The sequence below is a fragment of the Gracilinanus agilis genome, chromosome 3 (genome assembly GCF_016433145.1).
Source record: "Gracilinanus agilis isolate LMUSP501 chromosome 3, AgileGrace, whole genome shotgun sequence".
Lineage (NCBI taxonomy): Eukaryota > Metazoa > Chordata > Mammalia > Didelphimorphia > Didelphidae > Gracilinanus > Gracilinanus agilis.
Window position 1 is genome coordinate 474,142,972 of NC_058132.1, and position 20,892 is coordinate 474,163,863.

Below are 20,892 nucleotides of genomic sequence, written 5' to 3' on the forward strand. Positions count from 1 at the left end.
ATATATATGTGTGTGTGTGTGTACAACCCTTCTGTCCTATAGAATATATAAATATTGAGATGCCTATATCTAGAGGCATAGATATAGAGATAGAAATATATGAAATTTCCTCTCTAAGTTTTCTACCTTCTTGCCTTATTGCATATTACTCCTTTCTTACATACTCTACAGTCCAGTCACAATGGCCTTTCTAGTTGATCCTCTCCTATGACACTCAATTTCCCACTTTCATGCCTTTGTACTGACTGTCTCTGTTCCTAGAATGCTTCCCCTTATTACCTCAGCATCTTGGAATTTCTGGTTTACTTCAATATCCACTGTAAATATATCCGTTCAATGATACTTTTGTATATTTTATATGAATATATATTTTAATATGAACATGCCTCACCCTGAAGGTTACCTTGTATTTGTTTTATTTGAATCTATATATGTACATGTTGCTCACCCCCCCCATATTAAAATGTGAAATCCTTGGTTTAAGTTCTGTTTCATTTTTTTTTCTGACTCTAGTACCCGGGACATAGTAGCTTCTTAATAAATGCTTATCATTTGGCTGCCTGGTTATGAAACTTGAGGCATTAATGCATAAATATTTGAGGTTAAATTATTTGTTGATGACTCCCTTTCTTAATGATTGCCTCAAATTTCTTGCTCCTTTTAAAAAAAATCTGTTCTTCTTTATATGTTGTCCTCTTAATTATGGTATGGGACTTGGCACATATATGTGAACAATTTTCTCCTGCCATCTTGTTTTCTCAGTTTTAAAATTCAAATATGATCCCTGAGGCTTAAGACTTGGATAAAGAAGACAGTGACTAGTTTAGATAGGCTAGAATAGTTTTATTTTGTTGACCAATTACAATAGTGTTCCTCCTACTGTAATTTCACAATAGCAGAATTATTGAGTCCGTTACATGTGAACTATGGAAGCCTGGAAGTTTCAGAAATATGCATTGGCATTGTGTTTTCTCTACCAAACAATATTAGCTGCTTCTGCTAATAACAATAGCTTATACTTAAGGTCTACAAATTGCTTTATGAACATTATTTTTGCATCTCAGAGCAACCTGGTGAAATAGAAGGACTTTAGATATGCCTATTTAAAGGGAAAGAAACCGAGTTTCATAGTGAGGTTAAATGATTTTTCCCTTGGTCCCATGGCTGGTATATTTCTGTTTTTCCTAAATGCAGTCTCAAAACTCTCTCCTGTTTGTTGAATACTATCATGTGGGGAGTCACAGAAATGTTTTCAGGTCAGAAACCAGGTCCATATTCTCTGAGACATCTACTCTTTTAAAGCATCTCTTTTCTAGCTATCCGTCATTCACTGTCCCATACTTGCTATTGAGAGACAGAGAAAGAAAGAGACAGAGAGACAGCCAGAGACAGCCAGAGACAGACGGAGACAGACAGACAGATCAATAACAACCCCTTGCTGGGGGAAAAAAATTATGTTAGCTAAGAGAAAAATATTTTCTGTGTCTGTGGGTGCTTGAAATGTTTCATATATATGAACTGTTAACTTTGCTAATATAATTTTACATATATGTATGATATATAGCACATATTAAACATGCATGTATAAAATTCAATATACGATCATATATTTATATGTATACATATTTAATAACAACGGCATGTTTATTCACCCATGTGTGCATACATGTATGTATATATACATGCATACATAGTTATAGGCAATAGGGGCAGAGTTCAACAATTACACTGTTTTTTATTGCTTTTGAGATTGAACTGGTTGTTGTTACTGCTGTATTTCTTTTCTGAACTCTGAGACAGGGCTTTGTTCACAGTCATTTTCACACAAGTAAGTGTCATCCAATTGAAGGGCAGCATGTTGTCTCTTGCCTTTTCCTGATACACCAGACTGGGAGCTCTTCATTGCCTCCATCTGAGTGAGGCTAATATTTTTCAGAATCTGAAGCTGAAGATGAGAAATAAAGACTTGCCTCCCACTACTGCACAGGAGAATTGGTAGAGGACATAACTCCAGCGTAAATAGCACATCCCCGCTCTGCAGGGAATAGGCAGACAGAGCATCAGAGCAGCTGTGTCACAGGTTAATGGAGAGCGTACTATGTACAGAAAAATGCAGACGGTAATTTCCCTGCACCATATGCATTGTTTATATTACTTCCCAAATGGGGCGAACTATAAATATGCTTTGCATTAGCCCACCTGATGCACCACAAAATTCTTAGAGATTGAGTTAATCGTGGTAAATATAATTCCATGTGCTGGACAGAAAGTGTGAATAAAGCAAATTCTGTTTATGATACTGTTGTGCCATTTTGTAGCATGTACACATAAACACTCCAAATGCAGGAGCTTAGATCTAAGGTTCAGTGATGCTACATTTCCTTGTGTTAATCAAACTTCTGTAGAAAGCTGAGCCATATGCCCTGGCAATTCTCTGCTCTAGCTTTGAGTTGGCATCCTATCTGCTTGACATTCAGAATTAAAAGATCTAAGTGGTGCTGTAAATTAAATTGGCTCCTTTTACACTAAACCCAAAGCTGAGAAATTGTGAGTGCCTGAGACTGATCACACATCATTTTCTAAAGTTCTGAACCCAAGGACTAATTCTTCAGGAGTCTCTAGTGACTTGAGCATTGATAGGAAAAGATAGATAACTTACATTTCCAGGTAACACAATATTGCTGAAAGGGCACTGGAGGAAATGTCTCAATAAAGAAAATTATGATGCAGAAAGAATAAAGATGTTCATTCCTCCTCTTACCAAGGTCTCAATTCTGCCAAGCAGCTGAGAGCATTCCCCAGTGTGATTTCCCTGCTAGGCTTCTGCCTCTGTGGCTGAGAGCCACAAAGCCCACTACATGATAGCTTCCAGGAAAGGAAAAAGAAAGTTCCCAATACTCTATGAAAACTGTTAGGAAGGGATAAAGGAAAACTCACTAGAGCTATCAAAACTTGAGAAGGGAAAGAAAAATTGTTCCAATACATAAAGTACCCCTGCCCTCTATATAAAACATAAACAAATATATAATATAAATGAAATATCCAGGTATCTACACTGTGTGACTTGCATGCCAAAAACACCTGTCCCCCTCCCAAAGACTGTGCAAAGTCTGATGATCTTCTCACCAGTACTCTTTGACTTTGCTCTTGATTGCATGACAAATAGTGCCTGCCTTCAGCATATGCTCACTGAGGGCAGATGCTATTCATAATATCATAAAATCACAGATTTAGATTGAAAGGGGCCTTTGAGATCATTTATTTCAACTGTTTCATTTTACAGTTGCATCAAATAAGGCTCAGAGACAATTGTTTCTTAGATAAGGTTATTCTTTGTTTTTTCTTTGTATGCCTTTTGCCCAGTAGAGGAATCTAATGGTACAATGGATAGAGCACTGTTCATGGAGTTAGGAAGATTCAAGTTCAAAGTTTACTGTGTAGTGGAAATGTCATGTAATACATTTGCCTCGGTTTCTTCAATTAATAAATGGGAGTAATAGTAATTATATTGTACAATTGTTATGAGGATCAAATAGTATAATATTTGTGAAAAAATAAATTATCACAGTGCCAGGTACCTAGTCGGAGCTATATAAATGTTTTTTTTCCTCTTCCCCTTAACATTTTCCCCCATACAAGTAACATTAATTGAAATAGTGCAATTTAAAGCAATTTGAATTTAGATTGAGAAAAACCTAAGTTTAAATCTCACATTACCAATTAAAAATTTGGCAAGGCCCCCCTTCTAGGACTCAGTTTCCTCCCCTATACAATGGGGTTGTTGAACTTAATGATCTCAAAGGTTCTTTCCTGATCTAAATCTATGATTCTATGAATTGAAATAAATTTGTCTTGCTGTGTAGTGTTATCCAGGAGCAGAAGGTTTTAAGCCCTTTCCCAATAGCTTTTTAGCACAGATAAATTTGGCAAACTGGCTGATTTATACCTTTGAGCCTTGGCCCTTATTACAGGAAATATAAAACAATTCTTGTTCAGCTATAGAGAATTAAGGGGATATCAACAATAAAATACAAGTCCAAACAGCATACTAGTAAGAGACCTGTGCATTTGGGGACAAAGAAATAGAATTTACCTTTCCTGCCAGGTTGAAGGAATCTCAAGGTGATGGGACTCTGAATCCAAGAAGGAAGAAAGTGGAAAAGCAAGAATGCTGAAAGGTGAGGTATAAAATTAAGTTAATGTTTCTAATCATAATTTTTTTTGTTTGCAGCAGGTTGACTCAGTTCTTATAAAGAGAATCAGGTTAGGGCTTGGCCTTTAATAAATATCATGACACTATCATGGGAGAAAAGTTGACAAAAGTCAACCACATATAGGATAAGTTGCACAAATTTGCTATAAATATTACAAATAAATTAACACTGGTACCCACTGTATACTTCTGGAGTTGACACAATCTACATCACATGCAAAATCAATTCAAGAAACTGAGTATATTCAGTCTTGAAAATAAAATGTGTTTTGGAAGTTGGATATAAGGTTTTAAATACTTTTCATGTACTTGGAGGACTGTCATGAAAAAGATTGTTTTGCTTTTCTCATTTAACCCTACAGAATGGAAGTAGGAATAATGATTAAAAATGGTAGAAAGAGGGGCAGCTGGGTAGCTCAGTGGAGTGAGAGTCAGGCCTAGAGACAGGAGGTCCTAGGTTCAAACCCAGCCTCAGCCACTTCCCAGCTGTGTGACCCTGGGCAAGTCACTTGACCCCCATTGCCCACCCTTACCAATCTTCCATCTATAAGACAATACACCGAAGTACAAGGGTTTAAAAAAAAACAATTAAAAAAATGGTAGAAAGACAGTTTTTTGTTCAATGTTAAGAATAACTTAGCTATTAGGTTGCTCTAAGGGGAATGGATTATTTGAGAGTGGTGGACTCCTCCTTACTGGATTCCATCAAGCAGAAGCTGAACAGTAACTCATTGGGAACGCTGCCCATTAGATTCTTTTTGCAGATGTGGGTCAAATAAAATAAATTCTGACATCATTCTTAATACTTAGATTCTATAATTCTCTGAGTAGTCGTAGAAGCATTTCTCCATAGGCTCATAAATTTTGAGGTGAAAGAGTCCTTAGAGGTCATCAAGTCCAACCTGCTCATTTTACAAGTGATGAAACTGAGACCCAGTGAGATTAGGTTAAGTGACTTGCCAAATTAGCATAGGCAGTAAGTGATGTTCAATCCCACATTCTCTTACTGAAAAGTCCATGTCCTTTCTGTTGTACCATGATTCCTCTTTAATACACAAAGAACTTTGGTAAGCCCTGGGGATACAAAGATGAAAATGAGATATTCTCTGCCTACAAGAGGCTTATAACCCATTGATGAGTTACCCTGAAAGGTTTCACTGTTCTCAGTTTAAGGTGGATAAAATCATGATGCTGTAAAATGACATTTATTTCATGATTCATACTCATACTCACTGGATTCAAAAAGATACATTCAATCCAACTAACACACTTATAATCAAGATCAATGGATTTGTGATAATCTAATTAAAACTTTCATTATATACCATTTCAAGTTAGTAAAAAAAATATAAAAACAAAACCCCTTTTTCCTGCAACAATGGAGTATTGCACAGCTCTGCCTGGATTTCCTAACATCAACTCGAGCACATGTCCAAAACTTACCTCCAGAAAACAAAACAAAACAAAAAAACAATAAACTTGTCCTTCTTCCATATTTTTATCATTCTATCAGTTCTTTTTCAACTACACCCAATACTTAATCATGTGTCTTATATTTTGGATCATATTCTACCTTGTCTCATATTTTTTGTGCATGCATATCTTATGTACCTAATTAGGTTATGGAGTTTTTTTTTTAACAGTTGAAATTATGTCATCTTCATCTCTATATTTGCTTTAACTAACATGGTGCCTTTGACATACAAAATGTTGAATGAATATGTATTGGACTGAATTATTTATTACAGTAATATATAATAGAAAAAAGCACTGGGTTTGTATTAAAAAATCTGGGTTTCAGCCCAAGTTTTGACTTTATATGTCCTTGACAAGTCACCTAACTTCTATTTGCCTCAATGCCTTCATTTAAACAGTTGATGGTACATATACTCTGTGTCTCAAAGGGCCACTGTGAAAATGTGCTTTATGTAAACTTGTAAGGCAATATATTCATTTAAATTTTTTGTATTTCTAATCATATACAAAAAACATATAATCAATGCCCCCCATTTATATAGAGAACAAGACTGAAAAGTTCATTTTAAGTCAATTTAAACTGGAAACAACTTTAAGAAAGAATTATTTTTCCAGTAGAATGTGTTTCATTGGACAAGGAATTACATTTTAATCTTTTTTATTTGCTGCAGAAACAAACAAAATATTTTCCTCCCAATTCCAAGAGGCATGAAGCCTCAGACATAACATGCACTTAAATATTTGTTGACTTGTTGACTTGAAGTAATAGAAACTATTTTATAGATATTTGCTAGGTTTTCAGGGCAGCCTCCAAAAGTCAATTCAGTCTGTGATGTAGCTGAAATATTGTATATTTGCAATGAAAAACCATGGAAAATATGACTGCAATAGTAATGATTAAACAAAATAGAAAAACCATAAAATTAAATGAGAAATAATTTTTTATCTTAATGCTGGTGCTTGAAGAAAAACAGGTTTAATTAGAAAGAGATAAGGTGGTTTATGGGGTTTTGTTGAGAGTCTAAAGGGATTTCTGGGTAATTTTAAGGAGTTTATTATTACTAATTTCATTTTGAAATATACAACTTTCTTTTTCCTTGAAATAAGTAGGAGGCAGGATTTGTTATATACAATACAGATCATTAGAGAGATAGGATGTAATTCCAAGACTGAATATGTATTATAAATTGAGTTGATATTATTTAGACTCAGTCCTTACAGATACATTGATACTTTGCCTAAGATACCAGACGTTTAGTTAGGCACACACACATGTGCTCACACACACACACACACACACACACACACACATTCTCTTAATTGCTTCTCTGATGAAAATATATGTCTAGATTAGGGAAGCTTTTTTGGAAACTCCAGATGAAGCAACAGTGTCCTCACACCCCAGAGCCTTACCTGGGTTTTATTATTGCTTTGTAAATATTTTCTAAAGATAAGCCTACCTAAATATACCAGCCCTACTAATAGTCCTTCCATCTTTTAAAATGTTCCCAATAATGCCATAATAAATTCCAATCAAGGGTTTTGTGCAATGCAAATCACTTGAGAGCATCTGGGTACCATCTTACACCAGAGTGCTAAATCAGCAGCTTTTCTCAGCTTGTGCATAAATGAATACCATGATATTGTTATAGAGAAAGCACTGGTACTCACTTAGCAGCTTATATACTAAAATGGAAACGATACAGAGAAGATTAGTATGGACCCTGTGCAAGGATAACATGAAAATTCTTGAAGCATTCCATATTTTTTGTTTGAGATGAGACATTTTCCTTGAATGATTTTTCTTTCTCCTTCCTTCTTTCTCTTTTTACCTTTTCCTTGTGTGTGTGTGTGTGTGTGTGTGTGTGTGTGTGTGTGTGTTGGTATCTTATAAAAAAAAAGAAAGAAGACACTGAACCTGCAATCAGAAGATCTATTTTCAGATCTCAATTGTAATCTACTATATGTAACATGGAACAAATCTGTTCACCCTGCTGAGATTTTGCTTCTGTACCATTAGAGAATTATCATAAATGTTCTCTAAGTCTATATATGACACTCTGCTAAATTCATTAATATAATCAAATAATTAGAGAAAGATCAACACTAATACAAGAAAATCATAAGATAGCTAATGTTAAAGGACAGGAAATTTCCAAGTTAAGAACATCAAACTTGGGGACATCCTGTACAGGCAAATTACCCCTCACTTCCTTTATCCTCCAATAAGCCAAGTATAGGCCATTGACTAAGCTGTCTTAGCTTAATGGGAACATTTGCCAGGAACATCTATTTCTACAACTAAAAAAAAAAAGAAAAAGATGAAAAATTAATACACATATTCTAGAATATAAGTGCAAGTATATTCTCTCTCTGTCTTTCTCATAGATGGTTATTTGCATGTATAGCAGGTTTACAAATTACATATGCAAAAATTGAGGAGTTCCTGTCCTTTACTACGATATAACTTATCATTTCCCTGCCCTAGTCTTGATCCTGTTTAGATTATACTAGTGACTAATGTAAAGGAAGGATGACCCCAAAATACAACACAAAGGATGCCTAAAAATATCTTAGCATCTCCACTGGCTCCTATTGTGACCAAGTGAAAATACAAAGGAGATTCTTGACTCTTTTCTCCAGAGATTGATACTGTCATTTGTATTGTGATCTCTCTATGCCAGAATCATCACAAATGTGCTACTTTGATCTTCTGAAGAGAAATGGATAATTCAGAAAAGAATTCCCTTTCATGTATCCCATGTAATCTTGAATCAGTCTTGGTCTTTTCTTTCCTTTTTGGTTATTTTAATGGATCTTAGAGTAGCATATATAAACTCAATGATAGAACTAGAGAACATTTAAGATGATTCTCTCATGGTACAGAGGAGGAAACAGAAGCTCACAGTGGTGAAGTAATTTGTCCCATACCCCAGAAGTTAAGAACACTTTTAGGGGAAGAACCTACAACTTTATTAATTCAAACAGTCTAGTTCAACCCCAAATACCCCAGCTGCCACTAGGCATCTATAACTCTCTTCTTCTCCTATAGTTATTGATATTTTATAGCAGACATCCTTGTCCTTTCTCCTTGGCACAGGGACATACAATTACCGTAATAACATGAAGACAAATAACAGTGAAAAGAAACTGAATCCTAAGTAATTATAAAAATGGCTATTGGTTTTACAGAACATATAACCAAATGTGACTACTTTCTTGAGAGATAGGTGGGGTACTATGAAGCAGAAAGTTATTGCTTTATTTTTAAATTTTTTTCTCTTATTCTAAAGTGGTTTTCTATTCTGGATGGAGTAGATGGAGAGGAGATAATAACTAATATGAAAGCAAATAGCATCAATAAAACATATTTTTTAAATACTAGCAGAAACTAGGAAAGAAAAAAGAGAGAAATTCTACCACTGCAGGCCCTAAATTGATGGTTATTAAATGATACTAATCATTGTCATCTTGCAGGCCAGCAGAGTCCTTAACTTAGTTAAAATAAAATTTGGAGACATTTCCATAACCAGTATGTACCAGAACTATTTGTCTTTCGTATTGTCTCTGGACTAATTATTTTTATCATGAAAACTACAGAAATCTGTCTTCATATACAAAATATTTTCCCTGAGCTAAAATTTGAATTTTGAATGGAACCTGTTTTCAATTAAGCTGTTCTCAAATGAAGCGGAGCTAATACAACAGAAGTACATTCTGTTCAAATTCAAACAATGTCTGATTAAGGAGAGAGAAATAAGAGGAGCAATGCAGCTTTATCCATGAGGTGAAATAGAGGACAGGATATATAATAATAATTAAATGAAGTTTAATTTGTAGGTAAAGACTGGATCTACAATTTGCCATTTGTTCCCGCTGAGAAAAACCCCACTCTCTTTAATAGAATATGTTTGGAAGATAAAAGACATTTTTTTAATTAGCAAAAATATGTATGTTAGATTATAGTATCAGAAAAGCAAAGTGTATTTTTTTGGACAAAAACAGGTCAGTGACATGTTCTCAATCTGCTCATACAAACTGGAAATTCGTGTGTTACATGTATATTAGAAAGTTACCTGAAAAGTTAAATGACTTGACAATTATCAAACAGGTAGTATATACCAGAAACATGACTCCTCAGACTTTTATCCATTACACAATGTTCATCTCTTCCCCATATAAGGCAATCAAATATTTGCTAAATTGAAGTTAATTTAATTAATTTCCCTGCTTTCTCTCTCACTGACTTTCTGAATATTGCTATTATGCTTCAGCAGCTTCTGCAACTTTCCTTAGTGCTTGAGACCTAAAACCTGCAGCCTTCATATCCTGAAACATCCCTTCATTATGCCGGCTAATACTCTCATTCATGAACTCCTCCAGTGGCCTCCATTTTGAAAAAGGGTATAGAATGACCCATTTTTATTCCCCTTCTATCTCTTCTTCTGACTTTCCCATACATGGTAGCTTATACTATGTTACTTAATGGGCACGAATCCTTTTATATACTATCTTCTCCCATTAGAATGTAAGCTCCTTGAAGTCTAGAAATCTCTTTCTTTTTGCTTGTATGTGTGTCTCTGGTACTTAGCACAGTGCCTGCCATGTTGTAAGTGCTTAAGAAATCCTTATTTTCTACCTGCCTATGACTGAAATATTTCTTACAAATCTTAAATGAATCAAAAAGGGAAAAATGCTATAATTGGTTAAGAAATACAATTAGTCATTTTTGTGGATTTACAGAGTTCTAAAAGGGTTTCAAGAGATTATCTACTGAAAGTCTACTTTCATAAAGTAAAATAGTTTTATCCCCAATTTGCTATTGAAGCTCCAATAAGTTCAGTGACTTAGCCAAAGTACAACTCTATATGGCACTTTGCTCTCAAATTCAACCTATTTGTTTAATTTGACACGAAAGACTAGCCCTTACTTTTACATATGCTCTCATTTTTAGGTGTTTTTGTGACGCGCTACTCTTTTTGGTTCTCTTCTGTCTGATGGATCTTTCTCAGTCTTCTTAACTGGTTCTTTGTTCATATGACAGTCCCTAACATCTCCATTAAAATTATTTGTGTTTATATTCTGTCCCCTGGTAGAATATAAGCTCTTTGAGCCTACATTTTTTCCTTTTTGTCTTTGCCATTCGATAAGTCTTGCATGTGATTTGGTACTCCAGAGGATATATGTTGGCTTCATCAATATGATTACAATCTCAGATTCAATCTTCCAAAAGACAGCCCATCTATGCTGCCCATCCTTTATGAGTCTTGACCATTTTCTCTCATTAAATGAGGACAGCCTGGTCACCTTATGAGGTAAGGGTTGTTTTCTATTACTTTGAACTAGGAGAGGTCAAATATGCAAGTTCAATGAAACTCATAAGCAAATGAAATCATACCATCATTTAGGTAACTGAAGGAGAGTTCAGTGAAGGCATAGCAAATCCGCATAACCTTACTGATAACCTCAACACAAAATGATAATCTTTTGTAATCAACATCTTCATTTTCTAGAGATTATTATTCAATATACTATATGTCAAAGGCTGACAATAATACTACAATTTTCTAACTCTAAATGCTCACTCCAAATACATACTTTAATAAGTTTGGGTTAATTCCCATTTTCTGTTCTCATAGATCTTTCCTATCATTCATTAATGGACTAAAGAACTGCTCCATTCCAATCAATAATGGACTATCACTTAGTTCCAACATCTAAGCTATATCTGTTGTGATATCATTTGTGGGAAAGAAACTGATAAAAAGATGCAAATCTTATGGTACAAGTAAAAGTATAAATAATTATACATCTTTAAGGCTATATATCTGTTCTCCTTAATGCTAAGATTAGTAATCAGCCTTAGTTGGAAAGGATTTTAAGGGCGTCTAGTTCAACTTGTAGAGCAATCCCCTTATAAAATCCCTAACAAGTAGTCATCCAGCCTTTCTTGATGGCTTCCATGATAAGGGATCTTTAGTCTTCTTCCCAAGACAGCCCATTATGTTTTATTATAGCTCTAAGAATTGAATTTTTTTTTCTTACACCAAGACTAAATTACTTTCTTTACAACTTCCACCCATTACTTCTTGATCTACCTTCTGGAGATGAATAGAACAAGTCATCCACCTGACTTTCTTTTGTATATTAGAAAATAACTTCCATGTCCCCTGTGAGTCTTTTCTTCTCTTTTTCAAGCTCTATGTCATTCCTTAATCGGTGAAAAAATAATATAGACCTAACAACTTGTTGATTAATTACATAGTCCATTTTCAAATGGCTTCCTTTGTAGTTTTGTAGATGTAGTCTTCCTATTTGATCAGAAAAACTTGAAAACATCTTTCCATGCCAAGAACAATTGGGTAAGAGAAATTGCCACAGGGATATCCATAGCACTCTAAGTATTTGCCTCTTCCCAACTCAATAAGGTGATATTTGTCCCATTTGTCCCATGATGAGGTATTTGGAGCATGGAAAAGTTAAGTTATCTACCTAAGATCACAAAGCTAATATAGATAAAATCCAAGACCCTGTTATAAGATCCAGATTTTCTAACTTCAAGAATAGTGTTTGTTCTATTTCCATAGGCAGACTTTAAAAGCTATAGTTCTCTATAGGCTGCTTATCTGAAAGGTCCATCCTTTTGCATTATTTTCAGAATCTTTCACCATTTAAAGTAGTTGGTATGCATTGACTCTTAAATCATTCTGCCTGCTATGACATTTACTGATTACGAATGAAGTTTCTGTTCTTTCCCTAGGGTCAGGATGGGGAGGAAGGAATGCTTGATTTCCCTTGGGTCACTTGGAACTACTCACTTCCTTAATTGCAAATTATTACCCTGTTCCACTGAATTTAGTTTACTTTACATCAGCCAGAACACTGTCTTACACATAGTATGCATTCAATCAATACTTGTTGATTGATGGATTGATTTAATAATGAGAGGATGAAGGATGCCATCTGGGGGAAGCCACTTGTCCCTGGGCCTCTTGGCAGTCAGAGATTGATGGAAAGACTTCCCAGTTACAGCCCTGATGAGCAAAGCCAAGCATTTACTCAGCTCCCAACAGACAGCATGATTGTAGAAAAATGAGACCGATTTCCATGTGGCACACCTGAATATCAGGTGTGATACTCTGAAGGAATATCTCATGGGTACCAAGCAGTGGCAGGTATATCAAGTAATTTTAATGCCATCAAGCCTATTCATACTATTAACTGGAACAAAAATGAAACTGAAGAAAATCTGTCTTCCACTCCCAATAGAGGTTCAAAAATTTCCTCTCCCCTGGAAATGACCAGGTTCCCCTTTAAGACTCCCTTGTTTTTTCCCCTACTATGCCATCCCTCCCACCAACATAAAAATTTAAGTAGCTAAACTCTTGATCATTACTGCACAAATATCCACAGGAAAATTTCAATTCCCAAATGTTCCCCTTATCAACCATCAGGATCCTAAGCTTCCAAAATTTGGTGACAACTTTTAGAGTATTTAAAAAATAAAAATATTTTAATAATAAAAAATAAATCTAATTGAGATTATCATGGGATGGTAGAAATGGCACTGTATCTATTCAAAAAGAACCTGGATTCAAGTTTTTTTAATTTTTTAATCATTTATTAATATTCATTTTTAACATGGTTACATAATTCATGCTCCTAATTTCCCCTTCACCCCCAAGCTCTCCCCACCCATGGTCAATGCACATTTCCACTGGTTTTATCATGTGTCCTTCTTCAAGACCTATTTCCAAATTGATGTTAGTTGCATTGGTGTGGTAGTTTCAAGTCTACATCCACAATCATGTCCACCCAAATCCATGCGTTCAAGCAGTTGTTTTTATTATATGTTTCCTCTCCTGCAGTCCTTCCTCTGAATGTGGGTAGCTTTATTTACCATAAATCCCTCAGAGCTCTCCTGTGTCATTGCTTTCTGCTGGTACAGAATTCCATTGCATTGAAATTTTACCACAGTATATCAGTCTCTGTGTACAAAGTTCTCCTGGCTCTGCTCCTTTCGCTCTGCATCAGTTCCTGGAGGTCTTTCCAGTTCACCTGGAACTCCTCCAGTTTATTATTCCTTTTACCACAATAGTATTCCATCACCAGCATATACCACAGTTTGTTCAGTCATTCCCCAATTGAAGGACATACCCTCCTTTTCCAGTTCTTTGCCACTACAAAAAGTGCAGCTATAAATATTTTTGTACAAATCTGTTTATCTATAATCTCTTTGGAGTACAAACCCAACAATGGCATGGCTGGATCAATGGGCAGGCAATCTTCTATAGCCCTTTGAGCATAGTTCCAAATTGCCAGCCAGAATAGTTGGATCAGTTCACAACTCCACCAGCAATGCATTAATGTCCCAATTTTGCCACATCCCCTCCAGCATTCATTACTCTCCCCTTCTTTCATTTTAGCCAATCTGCTAGGTATGAGGTGATACCTCAGAGTTGTTTTGATTTGCATTTCTCTAATTATTAGAGATTTAGAACACTTTCTCATGTGCTTATTGATACTTTTGATTTCTTTACCTGAAAATTGCCTATTCATCTCTCTTGCCCATTTATCAATTGGAGAATGGCTTGATTTTTTATACAATTGCTTTAACTCCTTGTATATTTGAGTAATTAGACCTCTGTCAGAGATTTTTGTATAAAGATTTTTCCCAATTTGTTGTTTCCCTTCTGATTTTGACTACATTGTTTTTGTTTGTAAAAAAGCTTTTTAGCTTAATATAATCAAAACCATTTAATTTACATTTTGTAATTTTCTCTAACTCTTGCTTGGTTTTAAAAATCTTTCCCTTCCCAGAGATCTGACAAGCATACTATTCTGTGTTCACTTAACTTATTTAGAGTTTCCTTCTTGATATTCAAGTCATTCACGCATTCTGAATTTATCTTGGTGTAGGGTGTGAGGTGTTGATCTAAACCTGATCTCTCCCATATTGTTTTCCAACATTCCCAGCAGTTTTTGTCAAATAGTGGATTCATGTCCCAAAAGTTGTGCTCTTTGGGTTTATCATACACTGTCTTGCTGATATCATTTACCCCAAGTCTATTGCACTGATCCTCCCTTCTGTCTCTTAGCCAGTACCATATTGTTTTGATGACTGCTGCTTTATAGTTTAATTTAATATCTGGTACTGCTAGGCCCCCTTCACATTTTTTTCATTATTTCCCTTGATGTTCTTGATCTTTTGTTATTCCAAATGAAATTTGTTATAGTTTTTCCTAATTCAGTAAAGAGGTTTTTTGGTAATTTGATAGGTATGGTGTAAAATAGGTATATTAATTTCGGTAGAATGTTCATTTTTATTATGTTAGCTCGTCCTACCCATGAATAATTAATGGCTTTCCAATTGTTGAGATCCAGTTTTATTTGTTTGGAAAGTGTTTTGTAGTTGTTTTCGTATAATTGCTGTGTTTGTTTTGGTAGATGGATTCCCAAGTATTTTATATTGTCTAGGGTGATTTTAAATGGTGTTTCTCTTTCTACCTCTTGCTGCTGTGATGTGTTGGAAATATATAGAAATGCTGATTATTTATGTGCATTTATTTTGTATCCTGCAACTTTCCTAAAGTTGTTGATTATTTCTACCAGCTTCTTAGTTGATTCTCTAGGATTTTTTAAGTAGACCATCATATCATCTGCAAAGAGTGATAGCTTAGTCTCCTCTTTTCCTATTTTGATACCTTCAATTTCTTTTTCTTCTCTAATTGCTACTGCTAATGTTTCTAGTACTATGTTGAATAATAGAGGTGATAATGGGCATTCTTGTTTCACGCCTGATCTTATTGGGAAGGCTTCTAATTTATTCCCATTGCATATGATGCTTGTTGATGGTTTTATATATATACTGTTTATTATTTTTAGGAAAGGTCCTTCTATTCCTATACTTTTCAGTGCTTTCAATAGGAATGGATGCTGTGTTTTGTCAAAGGCTTTTTCAGCATCTATTGAGATAATCATGTGATTTTTGTTTGTTAGACTGTTGATATGGTCAATTATGTGGATGGTTTTCCTAATGTTGAACCATCCTTGCATTCCTGGTATAAATCCCACCTGATCATGGTGGATGATCTTCTTAATTACTTGCTGGAGTCTCTTTGCTAATATTCTATTTAAGATTTTTGCATCTATGTTCATTAGGGAGATTGGTCTATAGTTTTCTTTCTCTGTTTTTGGTCTACCTGGCTTTGGAATCAGTACCATATTTGTGTCATAAAAGGAATTTGGAAGGACTCCTTCTTTGGTTATCGTATCAAATAATTTGTATAGTATTGGGATTAGTTGCTCTTTGAATGTCTGATAGAATTCACTTGTGAATCCATCAGTTCCTGGTGATTTTTTCTTAGGGAGTTCTTTGATGGCTTGTTCAATTTCTATTTCTGATATGTAATTATTTAGGTATTCTATTTCTTCTGCTGTTAATCTAGGCAATTTATATTTTTTTAAATATTCATCCATATCTCCTAAATTGTTATATTTGTTGCCATATAATTGGGCAAAATAGTTTTTAATGATTGCCTTAATTTCCCCTTCATTAGAGGTGAGTTCTCCCTTTTCATCTTTGATACTGTCAATTTGGTTTTCTTCTTTCTTTTTTTATTAGATTGATCAGTACTTTGTCTATTTTATCTGTTTTTTCAAAATACCAGCTTCTAGTCTTATTTATTAATTCAATAGTTCTTTTACATTTGATTTTATTAATTTCTCCCTTAATTTTTAGTATTTCTAATTTAGTTTTCATCTGGGGGTTTTTAATTTGATCTCTTTCTAATTTTTTGAGTTGCATGCCAAATTCATAAATCTCTGTCCTCCTTAATTTGTTAATATATGCACTCAAGGATATAAATTTCCCCCTGAGTACTGCCTTGGCTGCATCCCACAGAGTTTGTTAGGATGTCTCATCATTGTCATTCTCTTCAATGAAATTGTTGATTGTTTCTATGATTTCTTCTTTGACAAATTGGTTTTGGAGAATCATATTGTTTAATTTCCAATTGGTTTTTTATTTGCCTGCCCAGGTGCCCTTACTAATTATTATTTTTATTGCGTTATGATCTGAGATGATTACATTTATTATATCTGCTCTTTTGCATTTGTTTGCAATGATTCTGTGCCCTATTACATAGTCAATCTTTGTGAATGTACCATGTGCAGCTGAAAAGAAGGTGTATTCCTTTTTCTCCCTATTTATTTTTCTCCACATATCAATTAAATCTAATTTTTCTAGGACTTCATTCACCTCTCTTACCTCTTTCTTATTTATTTTTTGGTTTGATTTTTCTAGATCTGAAAGAGGAATATTTAGATCTCCCACTATTATGGTTTTACTATCTATTTCCTTCTTGAGCTCTGCCAGTTTCTCCTTTATGAATTTGGATGCTATACCACTTGGTGCATATATATTGAGCAGTGTTATTTCCTCAGTGTTTATACTGCCTTTAATCAGGATGTAATGACCTTCCCTGTCTTTTTTAATCATATCTATTTTTACTTTGGCTTTGTCAGAGATCATAATAGCCACTCCTGCCTTCTTTTTCTCATTTGACACCCAAAAGATTTTGCTCAAGCCCTGAACCTTAAACTTGTTTATGTCCACCCGCCTCATATGTGTTTCTTGTAGACAACATATGGTAGGATTTTGATTTCTGATCCACTCTGCTATTTGTTTCTGTTTTATGAGCGAGTTAATCCCATTCACATTCAGAGTTACAATTATCAGTTGTGCATTGACTGACATTTTTGTATCCTCCCCTATTTCTACTCCTTTCTTACACTATTTTCTTTTAAACCAGTGGTTTTCTTTGAGCTGGTATCCCTTATCCCCTCACTTGATTAACTTCCCTTTCAACCCGCTCCCTTGTTATTCCCCTCTTTTTATTTTTAAAGGCCTAATGAATTCTCTCCCTCTTCTTCTCCCCTCCCTTTTTTGAACTTCCCACTCCCCGGCTCCATTTGGTTTATCCCTTCAGACTTTCTCAGTAGGGTTAGATAGAGTTTTTTATCCCAATGAATAATATAGCTACTCTTCCCTCTCTGGATTGATTACACTGAGAGTAAGGTTTAAATATTACCTCTTAATGCTCTCTTCCTCTCCTTCTAATACTAGTATTTGTCCCCTCCCCTTCCCATGTCCTCTTTGTGTGTAATAGAATATCGTATTTTTCTTATTCACTCAAATTTCTCTTGGTGTCCACTACTATTCCACCCCCCATCTTTTCTACCCCCCATGTCATCTTAGACCTTTTAGTATTCTATCCTCTCCCTATGAATTATTCTTCTGATTGCTATAATAGTGAATACTATAATAGTGAATAGAGTTCACTACAGAGAATTATACATAGCATTTCTCCACATAGGAATACAGATAATTAGATCTTTTTGAAGCCCTTAAAGAGTCAAATTTAAAAAATTACGAGTTTTCTTTCTTTCCCCTCTGTTTCTTATTTACCTTTTCATGTTTCTCTCGATTCTTGTGGTTGGATATCAAACTTTCCATTTAGTCCTGGTCTCTTCTGAGCAAATACTTGGAAATCTTCAATTTTGTTGAATGCCCATACTTTCCCCTGGAAGTATATAGTCAGTTTTGATGGGTAGTTGATCCGTGGTTTCAGGCCCAGCTCTCTTGCCTTTCTGAATATCATATTCCAAGCCTTGCGGTCTTTTAACGTGGAGGCTGCCAGATCCTGTGTGATCCTGATTGGTGCTCCTTGACATTTGAATTGTCTCTTTCTGGCTTCTTGTAAAATTTTTTCTTTTACTTGGAAGCTCTTGAATTTGGCTATTATATTCCTGGGTGTTGTCTGTTCTGGGTCTAGTGTAGAGGGTGATCTATGGATCCTTTCAATGTCTATATTGCCCTCTTGTTGTAGAACTTCAGGGCAATTTTGCTGAATAATTTCTTTTAGTATGGAGTCCAAGTTTCTATTAATTTCTGCTTTTTCTAGAAGACCAATGATTCTCAAATTGTCTCTTCTAGAACAGTTTTCTTGGTCTGTCACTTTCTCATTGAGATATTTCATGTTTCCTTCTATTTTATCAGTCTTTTGACTTTGTTTTATTTGTTCTTGTTGTCTTGAGAGATCATTGGCTTCTAATTGTTCAATTCTAGCCTTTAGGGACTGATTTTCCTTTTCAATCTGGTCATTTCTGCTGTTCAATTTGCTTATCAGTTCATTTGATTTCTGGGCCTCACTTTCCAATTGTGAAATTCTGCCTTTTAAACTGTTATTTTCTTAGCAGATCTCTTCCATCTTTCTCATCATCTCTGATCTGAACTCTTCAATAGCTTGTGACCAGTTTTCATTATTTTGGGAAGGTTTGGATATGTTTTCTTGTTTGTTCTCCTCTGTTGTCTGGATTTTCTCTGTGTAAACATTGTTGAGTGTTCCAGAGTTCTTCTTGATAATCTTTCTCTTCTGGGCTTCCCGATGGCTTGCCATTGTTAGCCCCGCCCCTTCTCAGCTTTGTCTTCACACTCAGGGTCTGTCTGTGCTGTCTGGGATCCCGAGGGCTCAGGTCTCCTTGTTCTAGGCATCGAGCCTCCTGGTAGTCCCTGGTCTACCCCTCTGCCCGAGGCTCCTTCAGCAGTCTCAGGGGCTGCTCCCATAGCCCCATTCCCATCTGCACAGGGTCCCCACTCAAGGTCCAAGCCTGAGTTAGAGATCCTTGTCTGCGCCTAGGGCACTGCCTTCACCTGCGCTGGCGCTCAGGGAAGTCCGTGCGTGTTCTTTAGCCATTTGGGGTCCTAAGTCTTGCTGCTCTCAGGAACAAGCCCTGGAGCTGCCAGTGACTTAATGGGTGCCCCAAACCTGCTTTCACTCTTGTGTGTTGATCTCTGTGCTGTATGTGGTGTGGGGATGGGGAAGGGACTTCTTCCTCTCACGTTTTAGTGAGAGTTGTTTCACCCCTTTATAGCATGAAAATGCCCCGATTCCAAGTACCTTCAATGCTGAGCCCTGTTGTGGGGTCCCTTCGTTCGTCTGGATTCATTTTTATGTCCCCTTGAGGAGTCTGGAATGCTTTGGTTAGGAGAGATCAAGCAGCTGCTCCTTGCTCTGCCGTCATCTTAACTGGAAGTCTTGGATTCAAGTTTTGCCTTACATTTGTCTTCAGTGTATGATAACCAAATTTCAGATAGTCTTAGCTATTTAAAGGGATTGAATGACTTTTAACAATTTTCCCTAAAATGGATAAGTATTCACCACTTTTAGATTTCAAGATCTAGAATGTATTTTTCATTATAAACAATTCCTTTTTGCAATTTTGTGTAATTTCAAAATCAAGATTTGCATGCTATGTAACCTTGAGCAAGTTAAACTTTTTAAGACTCAGTTTTCTTTTCTATAAGATGGAGATGGTAACAATGCTTTTCAATCTACAGTATAGGGTTATGCAAAAAAGAGTATTTTACAACAAAACAAGTAAGTTGACCTTTTTATACTTGAGAATTCCTTAGGATATATCTACTAGGTCATAAATAGGTTACTATGCAAAATACTGGAAGTTACCACACAAGATCCTCTGCATATCTGCATATCATCAATAATAGAGTGACAAAATCTGATAGAAGGAAATCATATCACTGTAAATGAAATTTTAAAGAACTTTTAAATCTTTAACTTTTGTAATTACAGAAAGCACATCTCCATTGTAGGAAAAATGGAAAAGTGGCTATTGGGGGAATGCCTTTTAGATGCAGAAATGTATTAAAAAAGGTGAGTACCTATAAATTTGGTGAAAATAATTAAAAATCATGTAATCACATGAAATATCCAAGATTAGTAGTAATTTGGTTGTTGCCTTAAATTGATGTTAAATTACCTGCATTACTCTGTTCAGTATCTAAATAGCCCTCCTGCTGTGTACCCTTTTTATCCAACTATTTGTTCAGATATGTAATCAGAGCAGATGCAATTAAACAAGACTTGGCTTATTTACTGCCGTAGTGAAACAGTTTGGATGTAATTTTGATGAGTTCATTAAAGAAGAAATGGTGGCCATAAGCTTTGAGCAGTGGAACTAAAGGGAATAAGAAATTAACAATGATTCTGACAGAAATACAGTACTAGAGCTATAGTTTCATATTTCAGATATAACAAGAGGATCAGATTCAAATTAATTACTCTTCTTTGGTAGCTCAATTCTCATTTGAACTTTTTTTTAACCTTTCTTGATGCTGATGG

At 35.3% G+C, this 20,892-nt stretch overlaps 1 non-coding gene across 1 annotated transcript; it reads left to right on the forward strand.

Annotated features, from left to right (window-relative positions):
* The first annotated feature begins 7,352 nt into the window (after positions 1–7,352).
* LOC123243353 lies at positions 7,353–7,458 on the forward strand. Its single transcript, XR_006505899.1, has one exon. It is a non-coding gene; the product is annotated as a U6 spliceosomal RNA (small nuclear RNA).
* The last annotated feature ends 13,434 nt before the right edge of the window (positions 7,459–20,892 follow it).